Genomic DNA, 22,798 nt, shown 5'->3' with positions numbered 1-22,798 from the left:
ACAATAAAATACAAGCCAAGAAAAAATAATAAATGAAAAAAATATCACAAAAAATAAAGAGATTAAATGCATAAAAAATGGTTAAGATAAATGATTTCACTGTTAATTTATTACCTCTCCGTCCACAAAAAATGGTCCTATTTGTAGACGGAACGAGTTTTAATAAGAAATTGTTAAAGTTAGAGAGAGAAGAAAAAGTGGATAAAGTAAGAAAATGTGGATAAAGAATAAAAGATGGGCAAAATATGAAAGATGAGAGAAAAAGTAGAAAAAGTATGAGAAGTAAACTTTCCATTTCTACAAATGAGACTATTTTTTGCTGACATCCCAAAATAGCAACATAAGACAATTTTTCAAGGAAATAGGGAGTATGATTTATTTTAGAAAATTTAAAGAAAAAGGAACAAGCTATAGGAGAATATCACAAAAGATAAAGAATTATAAAAAATATTTTACAACTAAATATAATAATTTAATCATATAGTGTATTAATTAATACTACTATAATGATTAATTCATAATCTAAATCATTTTTCAATAGTGTTAAAAAAAGATAAAAATAAATACACCACTAAGGATAAATTAGTCATGAAATTATATCCTAAAAACAGAGCTAAATTAAAGGATATTATGTGCATATAATATATATAAATTTTTATCTTTTTTAATATTTTATTACTCTCTCCGTCTGGTCATATATGTGACGTTTTGTTAGGGCAGAGGATTTTAGAAATTAATATTAAAGAGTTGAGTGGAGATAGTGTAAAGTATGAAAGCAAAAAAAAGGAGCGTAATGAAGAGAGAATTAAGTAGGTAAGAAAATAAGTAAAAGAAATAAAATAATCCTTATGTTCCACAAAGTTTGTCCCAGTTTGACCTGACATAGGTTTTAAGAAATTGTTTGAATTTTTTTAAATGGAGGTATGTAGTGGAATAAGGGTCCCACATTGAGGAGATTGAGAGATATATTTAATGTCCATTTTTGGTAAGATTCCAAGTGGAACAAACTTCGTTCCTTTAATGTCCATTTTTGGTAAGATTCCAAGTGGAACAAACTTTGTGGAACGGACGAAAATGATAAAATGTGACAAATTTTGTGGGAAGAAATGAATATTACTAGTAAATTTATGCTAAAAGAAAAACGACTAATTTACTATGGAACAGTACATAGAGGATTAGAGGAAAATGGTTCGCTTATAACTGGACGGGGAGTATTTTTTTAGACTAAAGTCTCATTTAGGTCCTTAACATATTGCGATTTTTTGATTTTGGTCCAAAACATTATCTTTTGAATTATTCGGTCCCTCATAAATAAAAACGGGTCACATTTGGTCCATTTTGGACTGTTCCGTCAAAAATTTGACGGAAATTCAAAAATTTGACGGAAACATGCCGGCCTCCGACTCCCGGTGTTCTGCCGCTGCTACTCACCGTCAAGTCGTCGTCTCGCCTCCTTTCCCTCTCCCTCGACCCCTCCATCGAGCACCTCCCCTCGCCCTCGACCTCGCCGTCGTCCAGGCACCCTCCGCTACGGCTGCCTCGCCCCGCCGCAGTTCCACCTCCTCCTCTCAAATCGTGGCTGCAGCAACATCGGAAGGTGTCTACGGGGGATTGATTACTGAGTTGAGCGAGGCGAGGAAGGTGGACGCCGTGGTGGAGGTGGTGAGGGAGATGATGTAAGGAGGGGGTGAGGATGAGGGATGAGACGGTGACGACGGTGGGTGAGGCTGGGGGATGATGGAAGGTGGACACCATGGCGGAGGTGGTGAGGGAGGTTTGGGTTTAGGGTTTCCGTCAAATTTTTGACGGAACCGTCCAAAATGTACCAAATGTGACTCGTTTTTATTTGTGAAGGACCGAATAATTCAAAAGATAATGTTTTAGACCAAAATAAAAAAATCGCAATATGGTAATGACAAAAATGGACCTTTAGTTTTTTTTTACGCAAGTTGATTCAACTTTCCTAAACTATCTATTGATTATGGGCCATAATGAAATTGGTACATAAAATTAAGATTATCAGTTAAAAAGAAATACTAGTAATATTCTTTAGAATACTTTTGGCATATGCTTTACTCACCGAAAATGAGAGTATGCCACGTTGCAAATAAAAATGAATATGCAAATACTATTATTTGAATATAATTTTTCGTTCTCAGAGCATCTCCAGTGGTTCTGGACATGCAATAGCCCTCCCATAGCCTTGCCACTGCCACATCATCAGCACTAAAATCCTCCTGCTACATCATCAGCACTAAAATCCCCCTGCCACATCATCTGGACATGCAATAGCCCTCCCATAGCCTATCCACATCACTAATAACAATTATATAATTTAATTTACAATCGTAGCAACATACGAAATTTAATTTACGAGACAAATACAGGAAAATTGAATAATACTATTAAAATTTTAAAAAGTACAATAATTTTAAAAAAATACATTAATTTTAAAAAAAAGTACAAAAATAAAAAAGTACAATAACAAAATTTACATAAAAAATCACTCCTCGCCGTCGTCCTCGCCTCCGTCGTCGCCCAGCCCTTCGTCTTCGCCGCCGTCGCCACCAACACCGCGGCTACTCCCGCCGGTATCCCTCTGCAACCCCTCTAATTCTTCATGCATGCTCCGGAGCAATACGCGAAGATAAGCCTTCTCCTCGGGGTCCACCGCCGTCCGGAAGTCGGCTAACGTCTTCACCATTTGAGCGCGCGTTTGTTGACGCGCGAAGAATTTGAGCTCCTCGGTGGATCTGCCGAGGGGGGATGCCGACTGGACCTCCTGGGAACTCGGGGTGCCCCCCTCGCATCCCATTGCGCCCGCCTTTGGCCAACTGGGCGAGGTCGGCGACCGAACGAACGAGGGGTCGGGACCTCCTGGGCCGTCTCGGGGAGGTCGTGGGAACCACCGCTGCTGCCGCTATAATCACCAGTATAGTTCAGGTTCAGCTTCTTCGGCCAGCCAGCGTCGACACCTGCCCGGAATTTCTCCGACTCGTTGAGCACAAAGTAGCAGTTCCAGTAGGTGAACTCATAGTACTTCCCGGGATCCGGATAGAGAGAGTACTCGTTAAAACAAGTGGTGCGAATGAAAATGATGTCCAAAGCGCGTATATATAGTGTTTCGAAAAATTAAAAAAAAAATTAAAAATCTGACGCCGGCGTGGGCACGTTGATTTTGACGCTGATTTCGCCGACGCCGGCTGCAATGGTTTGGCGTCAGCACCGGCGTCCGCGAAAAATCGGAGTGCCGGTGCCGACGCTGATGATGTGGCGAATTTTTGATGGGAGTAAATGCAAGTAATAAATGATCACAACACTGAAAATTACGTGGTTCGATTTACTGAGGTAAATCTACGTCCACGGGAAGAAAAGAGGGCAAATTTGTATTGCTTGGTCTCGCTTACAGATTACAATACTGATTTGCTATAAGATTCAGGATCTAGAGAGCTTAACCCCTGTCTATCTGATCTAGGTTCTATTTATACATTGAACTAAGATCGTGGTTTGCAGCACCACTCACTAGATCGTGGATGGTTGATAACTGCTTAACACCACTAAATAGATCGTGGGTGTAATGGAGGTCGTGGAGATCCTGCATGGGTCCACTATCTCCTTGTTCGGTCGAACACTGAGACCGAACTGCTGAACTTTGCCGATTAGCTTTTGCCGATCTGAGAGTAGAGCTTGATTGGTTGGCTTTTACCGAGCTGTAGGCTGCGACCGAACTCTTTGGTTGTGCCGAACCGAACTCTTTGGTCATGCCGAACTGATACTCTTTCTTGGGTTTTGGGCTGATGGGCCGTCACTGTTATTGGGCTCGCAACTAGGGTTTAGTTGTTTAGTTCGTACCTCATCACCACCCCCCCGAAAAGCGAAGTGAATCACTTCGGCATTTTGGATAAATGTAAGGGGGAGGCTGACGTCAGGGGACGTGCCATGTGCGTGTCTGCATTAAATGTGACAGTAAATCCGGCCGTTGAATCCAGAAAAAGTGGGATTTGAAACGGCGCGACGGATTTGAAATGCCTTTGCGAATCCGATAAATATTTCCTTTCTTCATCATTGGAAACACTTTTGCGATTATTTCTTCTGTATTCTCTCCCTTTTTCGAAAAATTTTCTTCCGCTTCTTCAAGACTTTCTTCAGACTTTCGACCATCAGAGAGTAAGAATCATGTCTTCTTCTTCTGAATCTGTTTCTGAATCAGGTAGCGGTAGGAAGGGGGGTAAGGGGTCTTCTGGCCGGAAGAAGTCCGGGGAGAAGACGGTAGAATATTTTCCGAGCATTTTGAGTAAGGATACTGTGATATCCTTACACGGAAAATATTTTCTACCTGGGGGTTTAGTGGTAATTCCCTACGACCTTCATAGGGCTGATTCGCCGCCGGAGGGTTACGCCACCGTTTACGAAGCCTGCTTGGAATGCGGGCTTCGTTTCCCTCTTCCCCCTGCCTTTGTAGAGCTTCTTGATTTTTTTCAACTCCCTTTAGGTCAAGTGACTCCGAATTCTTGGAGGCACTTATCGGCCTTTGCTGCCGAACTACGTAGATTAGGAAAGGATCTGTCTCTGAGGGCAATCCTTAATTTCTTTCAGTTTAAGAGGAAGGGATCCTGGTTTTACTTGATCCCTTTACAGCCCTTTAGAGCCTTTTGTAAAACCAAATGGCCGAAGTGGCAAAATCGTTTCTTTTTTTACAATAGGACAGCGGCTCCGGACTTTTCCTGGAGAGGGCCGAAGTCCGTAATTCCTCATCCTCGGGTAGAACCGTTGGACGAGCTCGAGGGCGAGCTCAATAAGATTCCCATGATTAGGAAACAGTATTCGGAATCTGATCTCGTCAAGGGCGACTTCGTGTTCGATTCCTCGTCTTCGGACGGAGAGACTGAGGGTGAGGATTTCTTTTTTATGCTTTACTGCTTTAACGACGAAGACTAACCTTGTTTTCTTGCTTTTTGGCAGTGAACATGCTAAACAAGCTCGGTCGCAAATCCTCCGAATCTAATGAGCCGGAGAGACAGAAAGCCACCGGCTCGGCGTCTGATGCCGAGAAGAATCCGAAAAGGCAGAAGACCTCTTCTTCGGATCCAAAAAGCCGGAGTCGACTTCGGCAAAGGGGAAGGGGAAGATTCAGAAACCCCCAAGAGCGCCGGAGAAAGACATTGTCTTGGCGGCCCCTTCGGAACATGTCTGTGAGCCTTTTGCATGGCCAACGGACTTTGTAGAGGTGAATTCTCTTCTTGATTTTCTGGCCTTGCTTTTTTCCTATATTTTTTGTGGCCCCTCTGTTGACTTTTTCCTTTTTTCATTTTCAGAGGAACAATATGCTCTCCAAGCTCGTCGCCGTTGAACTCTCCAAAGCGTCCAACGATTATGCTGAGATGCAGAGGAAGTTGAATGCTGCTCGTCACCAGGCCGAACAGGCTCGGGCAGACTTTGAGAAGGCAAGGGCCGCTAGGATCTCGACTCAGGATGAAGCTCAGCGTGCCAAAAACCAGCTCATCATCCAGAGAGAGCAATCTAAACAGAGGGAGGCTGCCGCCGTGGTTGCTCAGGGGGAGGCTCTCCGTGTTTTCGCGGATAAACTCTTTTTAAGCAATCAATTTTCGGCCTTTATCGGTGATCTGCTGAAATTGATGACCGATAACGCTGAGCAGGGACCCGAAGTCGTCCTGCCGCTGTATGGCCGAGAGATTGCAGCTCGTCTCCAGAGTCTGCCGCTCCTTGAGGAGCTTGCTTCTTCCTCGGTCCTGCTCTCTGCTGAAAGAGTCCGTAACTGCCGCGCTGACCGGGACGAGAACATGGAGGCCATCTTTGCCTCCTTGGGACCTGTTTCACCCGCTTCAATCTTTAACGAAGAGGGTGGGCAGAAAAACGAGGCCGGCAAGGAGACCGAGCAGACGGATCAGCAGGCCGGCGACGGGCATGCCGAGCAGGAGGTGCAGCAGATCGGCGATGTGGGCACCGAGCAGGCTGGAGGGAGTAGGGAGGCCGAGGCTGAAGCCGAAGTAGACAAGGAGAAGGAGGCTGAAACCCACAGAGGAGCCGGAGACGAAACTGGCGGAGTATGATTTCGTCTCCCTTCTCTTAGTTTAGTTTCTTTCTCTCCTTGTAAAATGGCCTTGAAGCCCTCCTTATGTAAAAAATTTTTCTTGTGAATGAAAAGATTCTTCTTTCTACACTCGTGTCTTCTTTATAGCTTTTCGTAATCTCTTTTACTCCTGTTGTGGTTTACTGCCTGCTCGGTAAACTGAAATGTCGAACTGACATAGCTGCTTTGTATTCTTAACTCTAAGGAGCTGGAGGTACTTCACTGGAAGCGGCTATACTCTTCGGCTTTAAACGAAGCTGAGAAAAAAGCCATAGATGACCAGGTGAAGTATGACGAACTCTTGGCTCGGTTAGTGGAGCTGGAGTCCAACAATAAGGACTTAAAGTCCATAAAGAAAGATCTGGAGGCCGAGCTGAACACTGTCATCGCTGAGAGGACTGCATATGAGGATTTCATCTGCGGGCGCGGGGGAATGACCATATCTGAAGTTCAGAATCAAGTTGATGAACTGTGGGAGGAGCTTCATGTACTCCGGAAGAACAATGCGCTGGAGAGCTCGGCTTGCCAACAAGTTGTGAAGTCATTGCGGCGCTTGGCTTCTCGGTACGACATCATTCTTTCCCGGCGTCCCTCAATCGAGAGATTCCTTAGGCGTTTCCCGCCAACAGATGCTCACACTCCAACTCAAACCTCTAATCCACTTGCTCAAGATTCTACTCCAAACCAACAACGGACTCAGGATGAACCGGAAACGTCAAGACGAGAACGTACTCCAAGTCAGCAACGGACTCCGGAGCAACCGGAAATGTCAAGACGAGAACGCCCTGAAGTTCGTAGAGGAGTTGTGATTATGAGTGAGCAAGATCAGCGGATGCTTCGTGAAGAGACTCTTCGCCGCCGAGGTGCTAGAACTTCCCGGACTCAGGGAAGGGGCGGTAGGTCGATCAGAGCATCTCGTCGACCTACTTATTCTTCAACTGTTCGGAACACCCGAACTCAGCATCATGAGGATTTTTTGGATAGGTGGCTCAACTTTAGCAACCGTGGACAGTAGAATAGTCCTTTGTAATGGTGTAACGCCTTCTCGTAGGGCAGCGAAATTGTATGCCGAACAAGACTTAATAAATGAAATTTTTTCATTTCGCTTCTATCACTGCGTATTTACAGTTCAACGATTTTTTATTTCATTTATTGTACTCGTCCGCGGTCTTATGAAGAAAACTCTTCTTTGGCCGGACTCGTCCTTAGTCTTATGAAGAAAACTCTTCTTTGACCGGACTCGTCTTCGGTCTTATGAAGAAAACTCTTCTTTGACCGGACTCGTCTTCAGTCTTATGAAGAAAACTCTTCTTTGACCGGACTCGTCTTCGGTCTTATGAAGAAAACTCTTCTTTGACCGGACTCGTCTTCGGTCTTATGAAGTAAATTCTTCTTTGACCGGACTCGTCCTTGGTCTTATGAAGTAAACTCTTCTTTGACCGGACTTAGTTTGTGTCCTTATTTGGCGAGTTTTATCGCTTGGATTGGACTTTCCCTTTGTGTCCTAATTTGGCGAGTTTTATCGCTTGGATTGGACTTTCCTTTTGTGTCCTAATTTGGCGAGTTTTATCGCTCGGATCGGACTTTCCTTTTGTGTCCTAATTTGGCGAGTTTTATCGCTCGGATCGGACTTTCCTTTTGTGTCCTAATTTGGCGAGTTTTATCGCTCGGATTGGACTTTCCCTGGTTGACCGAAGTGGTTTTTGGCTTATTGCAGTCCGTTTCAGACGAACTGCTTGTTTCTTAAGCTGAATTGTGGTCTTGTATCTTCCTTAGAAGCTTGGACTCACAATTGTCTTTAATACATGATCTAAAAAGGGGATCAGCCTTTAAAGATCAATATACCTCAGTAATATTTATAAGAGACAAAACGCACATAGAGACTAAACGCACATAAAGACAAATAAAAAAGACGAAAAAGATTTTAAACTTTTATAAAACGACCAGCATAAAGGACAAATAGAAACATGAAAGCACATATCCCTAGGACCGAACTAGATACAAGACTGACCGGACCTTGTCTCTTACAAATGGAACTTCTTGAGGTTGGAAATATGCCATGTTCGGGGTACTTGTTCTCCTGACATGTGAGTCAATTTATAAGACCATTTTCCCAGGACTTCTGACACCCGATACGGACCTTCCCATGTGGGTTCAAGTTTGCCCAGCTTTTCTGCTCGGCTTACTTCATTGTTTCTCAATACGAGATCTCCCACTTGAAACTGCAGCTTTTTCACCCTTTGGTTATAATACCGGGTTACTTGCTCCTTGTACTTGGCTGCTTTTATGCAGGCCAGTTCTCTTCTTTCTTCGGCAAGATCTAGTTCGGCTCTCAGTCCGTCATCATTCAGTTCTGTTGAGAAATTGAGTGTTCGGGGGCTGGGTATGCCGATCTCAACCGGAATTACGGCTTCAGTGCCGTACACTAGACTGTACGGAGTTTCACCGTTGGAGGTTTTTGGTGTAGTTCGGTAAGACCATAGGACTTGAGGAAGATTTTCTACCCATTGTCCTTTGGCTTGTTCTAACCGAGCTTTTAATCCTTTCACCAAAATACGGTTTGTTACTTCCGTTTGTCCGTTTGCTTGTGGGTGAGAGACCGAAGTGAACCGCTGTTGAATATTCAACTCTTGGCACCAATTCTTGAATGTCTTGTCGGTGAACTGAGTCCCATTATCCGAAATGAGGATATGGGGTATGCCAAATCGGCAAACTATGTTCTTCCAAACAAAATCCAATGCCTTCGAGCTCGTTATCGTAGCTAATGGTTCAGCCTCCACCCACTTTGTGAAGTAGTCCACGGCAACGATCAAGAATTTCATTTGCCGAGGAGCTTGTGGTAGTGGTCCTACTATGTCTATGCCCCATTGCATAAAAGGCCAAGGGCTTTGCATAGCACATAGATCGGTCTGCGGCATCCTTGGGATATTTGCATGGATTTGGCACTTCGTACATTTCTTAACGAGCTGTACTGCTTCTTGTACCAAGGTTGGCCAATAATATCCCCATCTCAGAACTTTTTTAGCTAAAGCTCTAGCTCCGATGTGGCTGCCGCACGATCCTTCATGAACTTCTCTAAGGATGTAGTCCGTCTCTTCTGGTCCTACACATCGCAATAACGGTTGAAGGTAGGACTTTCTATATAGGACTCCTTCATGAAGTTCATACCGAAGTGCTCGGCATGTGATTTTCCGAGCTTCTCTCTTATCCTCGGGCAGTTGTCCTTGATCTAGATACTTTGATATTGGCGTCATCCAGTTCGGCGAGCTGGTTACTGAAAGTACCTCAGCATCATCAATGCTTCTGTGCGGTAATTCCTCCACTTTTGAGCTCGGATATGAGGCTAACTTGCTTAAAGTATCTGCTCGGCCATTTTCCGCTCTGGGAACGCGGATTATCCGAAAATAAGAGAAACTTCGGCTAATGCTTTGCGCTTTGTCCAAGTATTTTTTCATCCTTTCATCTCGGGCTTCACTTGTACCCAACATGTGATTCACTATGACTTGTGAATCACAATGGATTTTGAGAGATTTGATAAATAGACTTTGCGCTAACCGAAGTCCGGCAAGAAGGGCTTCTTATTCGGCTTCGTTATTAGTGGTTGGGAATAAGAACCGAAGTGAATAAGTTACCTCGTGTCCGTCGGGAGCGATAAGTAGAATACCAGCTCCACTTCCCGTCTTATTCGAAGCTCCATCTACGAATCCAATCCAACAGTCCGGCGGCTCTACTTCGGGTTCCTGGGGCTGTGTTGGTTCATCATTGGTAGGGCTTTTCTGTTCGGCAATAATAGGGATTGCTTGATCGAACTTTGCCTCTACCAGAAAATCTGCCAAGGCTTGTCCCTTGATGGCTTTCCGAGGTAGATATTCTATTGAATGTTCTCCCAACTCTATGGCCCACTTGGCAATTCTGCCTGATGCTTCAGGCTTAGTCAAAACTTGCCGAAGTGGAAGATCGGTTAAGACGCATACCTTGTGAGCATAGAAATATGGCCGCAGTCTCCTTGCTGCATTTACTAATGCCAGAGCAATTTTTTCCAGAGGTTGATACCTTGTTTCGGGACCTCTTAATGCTCGGCTTGTAAAGTAGATAGGACGCTGCTTTAGGCCTTCTTCTCGTACAAGTACCGCGCTAATGGTTTGATCTGATGCCGCTAAATATAAGAATATCACTTCGGCATCTGTTGGAGCAGAGAGAATAGGGAGTTCGGCTAAATAACTTTTGAGTTCGTCAAAAGCCTTTTTCTGTTCGGCTCCCCACTCAAACTTTGGTGCCTTCTTCAAAACATTGAAGAACGGCAGTTGCTTTTCGGCTGCTTGGGAAAGGAATCTGTTCAGTGCGGCTAGACATCCAGTTAGCCTTTGCACATCATGTATGGACTTCGGCATTGCCATGTTCTGAACAACTTGAACCTTTAGGGGATTTGCCTTGAGTCCGTCCTTTGAAACCCAACAACCCAGAAACTTTCCCGAATCTACCAAAAAGGTACATTTTTGGGGATTGAGTTTGAGGTTGGCTTTTTTGAGCACGTCGAGAGTTGATTTGAGATTGTCTTCGTAATCCGAAGTGCTTCTACTTTTAACAACTATGTCGTCAACATAGACTTCAACCTCTTTTCCGATCAGGTGCCGAAATAGCTTGTCTACCATCCTTTGATATGTGGCTCCGGCATTCTTTAAACCGAATGGCATCTTTTTATAAGCAAAAATGCCGAAGTCAGTAATGAAAGCCGTTTTTGAAGCATCATTCTCATCCATTAAAACTTGGTGGTATCCTTTATACAAATCGAGAAAACAGAAAATTTCGAAGCCTATCAAAGCTTCTACTTTTTTATCTATGTTCGGAAGGGGGTAGCAATCTTTAGGACAGTGCTTATTTAGATCGGTAAAATCTATGCACATCCGCCATCCTCCTTCTTTTTTCTTGATCATCACAGGATTGGCCACCCAAGAAGGATATTTTACTTCGAATAATACATCCGCTTTCAGTAATTGGCGGACTTCGTCATGGATGACTTGATTTCTTTCTGCCGCAAAGAGTCTTTGCTTCTGTTTTATAGGCCGGACTGAGGGATCAATATTTAACCGATGTGTAATTACCTCGGAAGACACTCCGGTCATGTCCAACGGAGACCACGCAAAGACATCTTTGTACTCTTTGAGGAGCTGGATGGTCTTTTTCCGGAGCAGAGGTGTTCCCGCGAAACCGATCTTGACCGTTCTGGATGGATCATCTTCGTATAACTGAACTGTCATCGAGTTCGGCTCTGGTGTGACTTCGGTCATTTCTCCTGCCTCTGACTCCGGCTGCTGTGATTGCTATGCTTGATGGTGCCGATCTGATTGCTCGGCACTTTTAAGCGCAATCTGCAAACATTCTTTTGCTCTCTTTTGATCACCTCGGATGACTGCAATCCCTCCTTTAGTGGGGATCTTGATTGTGAGGTGATAAGTAGAGCAAATGGCCCGAACTGTGTTGAGCCAGTCTCTTCCCAGGATGATGTTATACGGGGACCGAGCTTTTACCACAAAAAACTCGATCATCGTACTGGAGCTAGTAGGCGCTCTTCCCACCGTAATCGGAAGGCTGATAGTACCTTCAGGGCGGGTGTCTTCCTGGGCGAAACTTTTCAGAGGAAGTGGGGCCGGACTGAGCCGAGCTGGATCCACTTCCAGTTTATCAAAACATTCTTTAAAAAGAATGCTAACCGACGCTCCTGTATCCACAAACACTCTGTGGATCAGTTTGTTTGCCACTCCGGCCTGAATGACAATCGCGTCTTGATGAGGAGAAATGGCCGGGACGGGATCTGCATCTGAAAACGTGATTACTTCCTCCTTCTTCAGCCTTTTATGCATAGGCTCCTCTCGATTGACGCCTCTGCGTTCTGCTTTTAGAGACGACTTAGTCTTCCCGGCTGGGAGAGCGTCAATAGTCTGGATTACTCCGTCATATTGCGGCTCGTCATCGTCTTCGGGATCCTGTTGCCTTTTAGGATCCTGAGGAGCGCAGTTCGCACCTCTCTGTTTCTTATTCTTCTTCGGCAGCTTGCTTTGGTATTTTTTTAACGTCCCTGCTTTCACAAGAACATCAATACCTGCTGCCAAATTTCGGCACTCCTCGGTATCGTGACCGTGGTCTTGATGGTAGGAGCAGTACGTATCCTGACTTCGGCGCGTGGCTGATTTCGTCATCCGCTTTGGTTTTTCGAACATATCAGAATGCAGTTCGAAAATTTCCGCTCTCGACTTGTTCAATGGTACGAACTGAGCGGGCGGTTTCTCAAGATCGAGACGTGGTCCCAATCTGCCTTGTACCGGTGCCCTTTGAATTCTTTCAAAAGGAGTTCGATGAGGAAGCCCCTGATCGCTATGATCGGGCTTCTTTTTGTCTCCTCTGGATGAGCTGTCTAAAGACCGTTTCCGACGGTCCGCCTCATCGGCACGAGAAAACTGGTCCGCAATGTCCCACATCTCTTGAGCTGTTTGCGGACTGCACTCAACGAGCTTTCTGTAGAGAGCTCCGGGCAGAATTCCATTTTGGAATGCCGAAATGACAAGTAGATCATTGAGATCATCTACTTGTAGGCATTCCTTGTGGAATCTCGTCATGAAGTCGCTAATTTTTTCATCGCGACCTTGACGTATAGAAAGCAGCTGAGCCGAAGTGATTCGGGCTTCCGCTTTCTGGAAGAATCTCCTGTGAAAAGCATCCATTAGATCTCTGTAAGATCTAATGCTCCCTTGAGGGAGGCTGTCAAACCACCTTCTTGCGTTCCCGATAAGCAGCTCGGGAAACAGCTTACACATGTGAACCTCATTGAGACCTTGGTTCGCCATATTATACTGATAGCGTCCCAGGAAATCATGAGGATCCACTAACCCGTCATAAGTCATTGACGGAGTTCGGTAATTCTGTGGCAATGGAGTTCTGGTGATATCATCCGAGAATGGAGTCTTCAGCGCTCCATACATAGCGAATCCGACATCTCTCCGGTATGGTGGAGATGGAGTTCTCCTGTGATTTCGGTAACAAGGAGGAGAAGGAACATGTCGGTGGTGAGGATTCTTTCTCCTGGAAGGTGCGACACTACTGCGGTAGTAACTTTCATGTCTGGAGGGGGAGGGAGAATCCGCCGTTTTCTTCTCCGGCTTCTGGCTCTTTTGCAGGAATGTTAAGAACTCATCCTGCTTCTCAGCCAAGAACGACTTGACAGCCTCATTCAAAGCGAGCTGCTGGGGAGGCTCGGTGCGATGACTTTTTGAGTGGTTTGTTCTTTCACCGTGAGAACTGGAGGCAGATTTCTCCCGAGGCTGTTTTCCAGACCTGCGGGCTGGGCTAGCTTCCTCACCTTCATCACGGACGGAAGTACGGGTATTATGTGATCTGGTATGCATTTTTTTTTTTTGGTGGAAAAGGATCAAAAACTCGCTTTTATCACAGTTTTGGTTCTCTGTTTCCCACAGACGGCGCCAGTGATGATGTGGCGAATTTTTGATGGGAGTAAATGCAAGTAATAAATGATCACAACACTGAAAATTACGTGGTTCGATTTACTGAGGTAAATCTACGTCCACGGGAAGAAAAGAGGGCAAATTTGTATTGCTTGGTCTCGCTTACAGATTACAATACTGATTTGCTATAAGATTCAGGATCTAGAGAGCTTAACCCCTGTCTATCTGATCTAGGTTCTATTTATACATTGAACTAAGATCGTGGTTTGCAGCACCACTCACTAGATCGTGGATGGTTGATAACTGCTTAACACCACTAAATAGATCGTGGGTGTAATGGAGGTCGTGGAGATCCTGCATGGGTCCACTATCTCCTTGTTCGGTCGAACACTGAGACCGAACTGCTGAACTTTGCCGATTAGCTTTTGCCGATCTGAGAGTAGAGCTTGATTGGTTGGCTTTTACCGAGCTGTAGGCTGCGACCGAACTCTTTGGTTGTGCCGAACCGAACTCTTTGGTCATGCCGAACTGATACTCTTTCTTGGGTTTGGGCTGATGGGCCGTCACTGTTATTGGGCTCGCAACTAGGGTTTAGTTGTTTAGTTCGTACCCCATCAGACGCCGACATTGGAGATGCTCTCACATCTGAATTTCACCAAATTTAAGACCAATTGGACAATTGCAAATCATTGCGCTTTTAAATCATGGTTTGAAAAGTTACAGGATTGATAAGAAAATATGTAAAATTAGGATTTAAGAAAAATATGGTAAAACCCTAATTCGATGAAACTAATGAATCGGTTGGTGAGTGCTGTAAAATTCATTAAATTTGGGGGGCGAGAAAACAATCAACGTACGGAGATAGTGGGCCAATAGGTTGGTCTGGGTATTCTATGGGCCCATAGTTAATGGGCTTTAATCTCACAACAATAGTTGTCAGTTGAACAAAAATCTAATTTTATGCAAATTACAAATTAGAGAGTAACGTGATTTTCTTACTTATATTCGCATTGCCAATATAAAAAATCCCGATATTTGAGTTTGTTTGAGCAAAGTAAAAAATGTGACATACATACTCAAGAGGTCAATGATATTTAATGAATTCGTAGAAATAAATTAGTTCAAGTAAAATTACACCAGCATGATTGGTTGAGCGTCTTAAATCTTTTAGTGGAAAAGGACATAAAATCAACCTTCTATAAATATGTTGATTGGTCAGTCTTTTACAGGATTTTTTTTATTATAAAATTAAAATGAGTTAAAATTCGAAATGTACGTACAATTAAAATATGGGTTTCGACTTAGATATTGACTGACACTGTGAGAACTTGGCATATCCGGATACAAACTTATATGGAAGAATATATTTTTTTTATTAATTATAGAAAATAATAATTTTAAGTTATTGTTGGTGAATGACATAACATGTCAAATGAATTCATTACTTGATTGCAACTTACTATTTTCTCTAAAGAATGTCCAAATCACGAATGCCCAAATTTGAGAATCGAATTGTGGTATGGGAATTGTAAACCCCAATTCGGCTTTCCATGAATCGGTGGTTTGCGAACTTCATTTTGAATCGAAGTTACATTACTCAAATAGCGAAACACTAAAATTCAGAAGTCAATTATACATATTGAAGGGGGAATGCTAAAACTGATTAAAATGAATGATGGAAGCTAAATTGTTAATTTCAAGTCTATCTTAATTTTAATATATATTTTAAAAATCGGTGTTTTGAATGATGTCCTATGAGAACAATAAATAATTTAGTAAAGTTATGATTTAATTCGCAAAGTTTAAGTAAGCTCATATACTAAAAGTCAACAAAATTATGATTTTAACAATTATTTATGTTAAAGTTGAAAAGAAAAAATGTAAGTAGTTGATGTTATTAGTTGCTATTTTGTGCCTATGCCTATATATAAGTCCTTGCTTTGTACTCTATTTTGCAATTAACTCTTCGTAATGTAGTCAATAAACAAATTACATTTTTCTCTTGATCGCTTTCTCTCCTCCTATGGTCAACGGTTCCATAGCAGTTTTTCTTCCTCAGCATTTACTTCTCCATTTTTCACATGGTATTAGAGCAGACTCAAGTTGTTAATCTCTTATTACCTCACAAGTGTAAGACCAATGTTCATTCCGACCCACATCGATGATGGTTCTCTTATTTCTTATTGTCTCCCATGTGATGCAATTCCGATATTCATCCTGGTCCACACGTGTGTGGGTGTGTTAAAGTTCTAAATTTTATCACACCTCAACTTAGTAATGATTCTATACAATCTATGTAAGAGTGAGTAACCATTTCTCTTGTACGTAGGTCTTACAAGGAGGTAATAAACGCAAGATTAAAAATGTGCTAATGAATTTTTTATATAGGTCATGTCATGAACCGATTTTCAGTACTCCCTCCGTTCCAAAGTAATGGAGGCGTTTCTTTTCGATACGGAGATTAAGAAAAATTGTGTTAGGTGAGTTAAATAAAGGGAGAGTAAAGTGGAAAATGAAAAAGATAGAGAAATGAAGAGAAAATAAAGTAAGAGAGAGTAAAGTAGGTGTGAAAAAATGTGTTGACTTTTACTAAAAAGGTAAATGACCATATTATTATAGAATATACTAAATGATAAAATGACTCTATTACTATAGAAACGGAGCGAGTATTTTAGTGTATATTAGAAAATGTGATTTAAGGAAAAGCATCCAGTAAATTGGAAGACTGCGGCTCTCCTTTTACAAATGTACGAATCTGAGGTGGGTTTTTGCTGTAAAACGCAAAAAGGGTGCAGCAGCATAGACTCATGGTGGGGTAGGTCACACCATAAAAGAGACGGAAAGTGATATATATACATACATACAGTAATATAGAATAACATTTTAAAATTATTTTCTCAATTATATTTAAAAAATTGTTAATTAATAATAATAACAATAGTTATGGAGTGTAAAATACTAAAAAAAATATACTCCATTAAATACCTAGACAACTAATAATACTACAAATTGGTAAAAGAATATAGAAAAGCTTAGAATCATAATCTTGGAAAGTTGTACTCCTTATTTTTCATATATTTGATTACTTTTCAAATTTAATTAAAAACCAAAGCAAACACTAGAGTATAAAAATCAAGAAATCATATTATTCTCCAAACAAAATCCTGACAAACATTTTTTAAAAATATCGTTGAAATCTCTTGAAATGATATTATACTCATTCGTATATGCTTGTGAGGATATTTTTAAAATATAGGTATATGTGGCATTCGAATGGCCAAACGTAGGTGCTAATTTTGTAGTTCACTCTATTATGTAATTGGTGAAGATATAATGACAAAAAGTATAAAAGTTACAATACATTTCATTATATGTCATAATGAGAAATGTACAAAATTGTGATTTAATTAGCTACTACTTTTAAAAGCTATGAGATTGATCAGAAGTCAGTCAAAAGTTTATGATATAAATGACAATTTTCTATTATTTTTTAAATAAGAAAAATAAATTCATCACGAATGCTCTTGCTCATTCTTGCGAAAAGAAATTGTTGTGAATTTTAGAGTAAACATGTGTGTATAAAATACCATATTATACTTTTAAACTACAAGAGAACAATAATCAAAGCAACATTTAGGGTTTAATCCACAGATATAGTGGCTATAAAGAACTATCCATAACATGTTTGGGAGCTGTTTCAACACATGTAGGATGTAGCTAAGCTAAGAAGTAAATACTACTAGTAATTTCTTCTATGCAATTAAAGATGGGAGTATTTGTTTTACGCCATCTTTCTCCGCTGGACACATTAAGAGAATTATACAACTAAAATAAATTGAACATAATCAAAGTCTCTACTCATTCATTTATTGCAATTGCAGTTGCGCAATATACGTTCAGAGTAAATTTTAAATGTAAGCAGCATAAAACATGACTTTATGTATATACCCCTAACAAAAGAGACACCAGATATACTAAATTATAAAAAAGCACAGAAATACCAAAGATTAAAATAAAACCATCGAAATGAATCAATTTGCATAAATGTTTTTTTATTTACTCTGCATTCTAAATAAAAAAGTTTTTTTATATACTATATTCATATAGAATTAATTTAATTTTTTTCAAAAAGGTTTTTATTTATTATATATCCTAACCAAATTGAAAAAAATTATTTTAATAAAATTAAAATATTTATGTGCAAAATAAATTTAATTAAATTCAAAGATAATATAAAGTTGTTGAATTCATATTGTAATTATTTTGACAGTGCATGAAGATTAAAAAAACGAGAAAATGGTTTGAATTTTGTTTATGTATATTTTTGCCGCCTAGTATAAAATTCGGGCTCTGTCCCTGCTAGTGCTTTCATGTCATCCCCACTACTAAATTAAATTTGTAATACAAATAACAAATAGACAATAAATAATCAACGGATTTTTCCCTTAATTTTTCATTCCGTGGAATGATGCCCGTTGGACCTATGCATCCACAAATAATCGAATTTGAAGTCCAAACAAGGTGGGAAAGGAGAGCGCGAAAGAATTAGAAAGACAAAAAAGTGATGGAATGTAGGGTTTGTAATCAGTTATCATGTACCTATGTGTCTACCATTTACCAATCAATTAATTATTTCGAGGAGGGAAACAAATAGTGTTGCTACCAATATTTATTTCAAATAAATTACTCATATTTGGGGTGGACAAGCGTCTTGAAATGTGCAACCTTTTTTCCTCTATAAAAAAGAGTGCAAGGATTCTTTAAAGTTTCAACCTAGTAATCATCAAATTCATCCTAGGTCCCCATTTTTCTAAGTTCTATTTTCAATTTTAATTTACAATTATTCGAGATTCACCCCGTGATCACTAGTATATTAGTTGTAGTAGTAGTATTTTCTTTGTTCCACGTATCTAAAGTCTATTTTACTATCGAACGATTCCTTATAAAGTTGAGATCCCTTGTGATAAATTAAAGGTTTACCGTAGGTAAACAAGAAAAAAATTAAATCATCATGATATTCATGCATGTGGCCACATAAAAAATCTATACCATCGTGAGGTTTACATCTCCTATAATTTCTATTTCACACCATAATAAAAAAAATTGCATATACTGGGTATCTTTACAATTTTATTAAGTGCTCAACATTAATTGGATACTGCTCTTATAAACTTCAATCCTAACTTAAGACATCATGAACCCCCAAACTATAAGGCAAAACCTAATGCAAAGCAACCAAGAAAAAAAAATACAATCGAATTATTTGACTAAATATTAGCAACCACATGGGTCTAATAAACCTTCTCATGATAAAGAGTATAGAAATATTATAACTTTAATGTCTACTTTGAAAACAATTATCGATTTTAAAGTTGAAGCATCTTACGTTGTGGAACAGTGGAAGCTTTAATTAACCTAAGTTCGAATGACGATAATTTTATATGAGAAAACTATAAAAATGATTGCCCCAACTAAATTTGTCTCGTTATAGGTGACACTTCTATAGGAAATCAATTTAACAGCTTAATTATAGAAACACCTTATGTTTTACATAATTGATCACAGCTACGAAGATTAACCTCAATATTATTGCATAAATCACTCTACAATATGATTACACAGCACACGATTTATAATTAAAGAGCGTATCTTTTTTATAAGAGGTAAAGGCTCAAACCATGAAAGATGAGCAAAAGTTCAAAACCAGCAAACCTAATGATGCATTATTTACTAATACTAAAATACTCGTAAGTATATAGGTAGATCTAGTATAGCTAATGGTCAGTACCGGGATATCGAACATATGAAATAAGATTATAATTGACTATCATATAGTAAGCATCAAATACTATCTAAAGGCACGATAATTTGGTTTGGATATATAAACTATACATAAATAATTAAATAAAAATAACATAAAGATAAAAACAAATAATACAAAGTAGGGGGAAAATATAGTTTTAGGATCCAACTACTACCGCCTAGTAATGTTAATCACAGGGGAGTGATCAATTGCTAACTAATCATTTAATTGCTAACTACAACTAATTTAGGACCATGAGATTTTAGAAATCTTGTGGTCTACATTTGCCATGTGTAATTTCGTTTTTTATTTAAGTTCCAACTTGTTGCAGTATTGACATTATGGGGCTAACTTGTTGGTTGACTGAGTGTGGGTTTCGCGTGTGCACCTATAAGGACCACCAGACCACTATCTATGCAAAGAGTTCCCAGAAAACTCAGCTCCTGGCCAACTTCCTCGAACAGTTGATATCATTGTAGAAGACGATTTGGTGGATTCGTGTAAGCCTGGGGATCGAGTGGCAATTGTTGGGATTTACAAGGGGCTCTTCCTGGGAAAAGCAAAGGCAGTGTGAATGGAGTATCAGGTTATTTTATGTCTGCAGCAAAACAGTTTCTAATAATCTGTTTCATCTTTGTAATCAATTTGTTATTTACAATGTTTGTTATTGATAATGCAGGACTGTCCTTATAGCCAACAATGTCTCTCTTCTTAACAAAATGTCGCAGAATTTGCAGTATTCAAGTGATGATATGAGAAATATTAGAAAAGATATCTGAAAGAAATGACACATTGATCTACTTGCTAATTCTCTAGCACCTTCAATATATGGGCATTCATGGATAAAGAAAGCTGTCATTCTGTTGATGCTTGGAGGAAGTGAGAAAAACTTGAAAAATGGAACCCACTTGAGGGGGTAAGGATGCTATTAGCTTTTCCTGTTTTTTTATGCTCAATTCTTTGAACATGGCTTCTTGTTCTTGTTACCTGCTCTAGATTCTTTCGAACTTATATGCTGTTTTCTTATATCTAGTGATATAAATATGATGATGGTTGGAGACCCTTCTGTTGCTAAGTCTCAGTTGTTGAGAGCCATCATGAATATTGCTCCTCTAGCCATATCTACCACCGTCGAGGTTCTTCTGGGGTTGGATTGACAGCTGCGGTTACTTCTGATCAAGAAACTGGTAAATTATGGTCTTGATTGTGGTTTAGTTATTAGATTTATGATTTTACTCATTTGATCATTCTGTAAATTCAGGGGAGCGAAGACTAGAAGCTGGTGCCATGGTTCTTGCTGATAGAGGAGTCGTTTGTATTGATGAATTTGACAAGATGAATGACCAAGATCGTGTAGCTATACATGAAGTGATGGAGCAGCAGACAGTAACAATTGCAAAAGCTGGTATTCATGCATCTTTAAATGCTAGGTGTAGTGTTGTGGCAGCTGCCAATCCAATATACGGAACTGTAAGTCAAAGATTTTGATAGTTCAAGGTTCGCTAATCCCTTTTATGTTATGTTATTAATGACATATTGACTATATGCACAGTATGATCGTTCGCTAACTCCAACAAAAAACATTGGACTTCCGGATTCTCTGCTTTCTCGTTTTGATCTGCTGTTCATTGTTTGGATCAAATGGATCCTGGGATTGATCGCCAGATTCAGAACACGTGCTAGAATGCATCGTTACCGATCAGTAGCTGATGGAGGTCTGTGAAGTCTACTTTTCTATTAAATACAGAGGCCTAATGCTCAATTGAAATATAGATGTATAACTATGAAAACAAGCAGGTACAAGACTAGATGAGAGCTCAAGAAATGAGGTGGAGGATGATCCTGAGGCTGGTTCTACTGTTTTTGTCAAATACAACAGAATGTTACATGGGAGAAAATCTGACAGGAGTCGTAAACGTGATACACTCACCATCAATTTTCTGAAGAAGTATATTTATTATGCCAAATCCAAGACTCAGCCTGAGCTTACTGATGAGGTGAGCTTTCTAGGGAACATATAGATATTTGATAACGATCTATGCCATATCATGAAATTCATCACACCTCGATACTCAATTCCCGTAGCGTTCTGATTTTTCAATCAACAAATGATTCGTTCCTCCAGGCATCTGAACACATAGCAACTACCTATGCGGAGCTCAGAAATGCAAGTTCAAATACAAAGGTTGGTAAATTATTACACTTATCTGATTTAACTTTTGAAATTTAAGATGTGCCTGCAGTCGTCTAAATGAAACATGTGATATATTCTCTAGACGGGAGGGACACTTCCAATCACTGCAAGAACCTTGGAAACAATAATTCGTCTATCAACTGCCCATGCTAAACTGATGCTGCGAAGACAGGTACTACAGTAGAATGCTGTTTCAGTTCATTCTCTATCTCGATACTAGTTAGATGTGATTAGACATTTCTTCACATAATTATCTGCAAATTAGAGAAACCTTTTTGATGATTTTTGCGTTTCTTCACTTTAGAATTGCTATAATGTTTGATCTTGAAATAGGTGCTGAAGTCAGATGCTGAAGCTGCTCTTCAAGTTCTAAATTTTGCCATTTATCATCAAGAGTTGAGTGACATGGAGGCGCGGGAGAATGAAAGGCTGAGAGAAATGGAAAGAGACAGCGCCATGGACACTGAGGCTGTTAATAATGATGGAGCTCGTAGAACTGGAAGGAAAAAGAGCAACAATGCTGGCTCTACTGCCACAACAGAGTATGTGAAATTTTAACTCCCTAGTTGTGCTATCCCACTTTTATTTTTTCTCTAATTAATTTCCATATATTATAATTTCATTAACTGAATTTCTTCTCTATTATTTTGAAGTGATACGGAAGCAATGGATGTCGATCCACCTCCAACAAATGAAGTCAACTTATCATCAGAGAGGTCCGTATCTGATCTATATATTCATTTATAGATCCAAAGATCATTTTAAATAATGTTTCATTTCCTAGTATATGTATTTCTAAAACTTGCTAGACTGATTTGCCCCAAAATATTCTCCCTGCAAGCAGATTGGATGCATTTAGCGCTGCATTGGGGCGTATATAGACACGCCCAACACGTTGAACAAATGTCGATTGCTGATATTGAGGGCGTAGTAAAACACTGGTGCAGGCGCCCCTTACTCTGCAGCAGAGGTCATGGCTCTTTTGGAGGTAACATTTTCGCATTCAGTACAATAAACTTTGATTTGCCATTTCGACTTTGAATGATATAACAGCAAAAAATCAATCCCTTCTGCAGATAATGCACGACAAGGGCAGCTTGATGATCGTCCGGGACACGAACGTTGTTTACTTCATGTGAAAAGATATCATCTCCGACACCCCATCCACCAGCTCAGCTCCGAATATCGCTGTCCAGGGACGATGATGTTGTATTAGTCATGGCTTACCTGAGATGTCACTGGCGTTAATTCAA

General features: G+C 40.3%; 1 pseudogene; it reads left to right on the top strand.

Annotated features, from left to right (window-relative positions):
* Nucleotides 1–1,737: 1,737 nt before the first annotated feature.
* On the top strand, nucleotides 1,738–22,699 carry LOC121803774 (annotated as a pseudogene).
* Nucleotides 22,700–22,798: the final 99 nt, after the last annotated feature.

This window comes from Salvia splendens, chromosome 5 (assembly GCF_004379255.2).
Source record: "Salvia splendens isolate huo1 chromosome 5, SspV2, whole genome shotgun sequence".
NCBI classification, from domain to species: Eukaryota; Viridiplantae; Streptophyta; class Magnoliopsida; order Lamiales; family Lamiaceae; genus Salvia; species Salvia splendens.
Note: the sequence above shows the minus strand (reverse complement) of the source record. Positions and strands in the feature narration are given on the sequence as shown.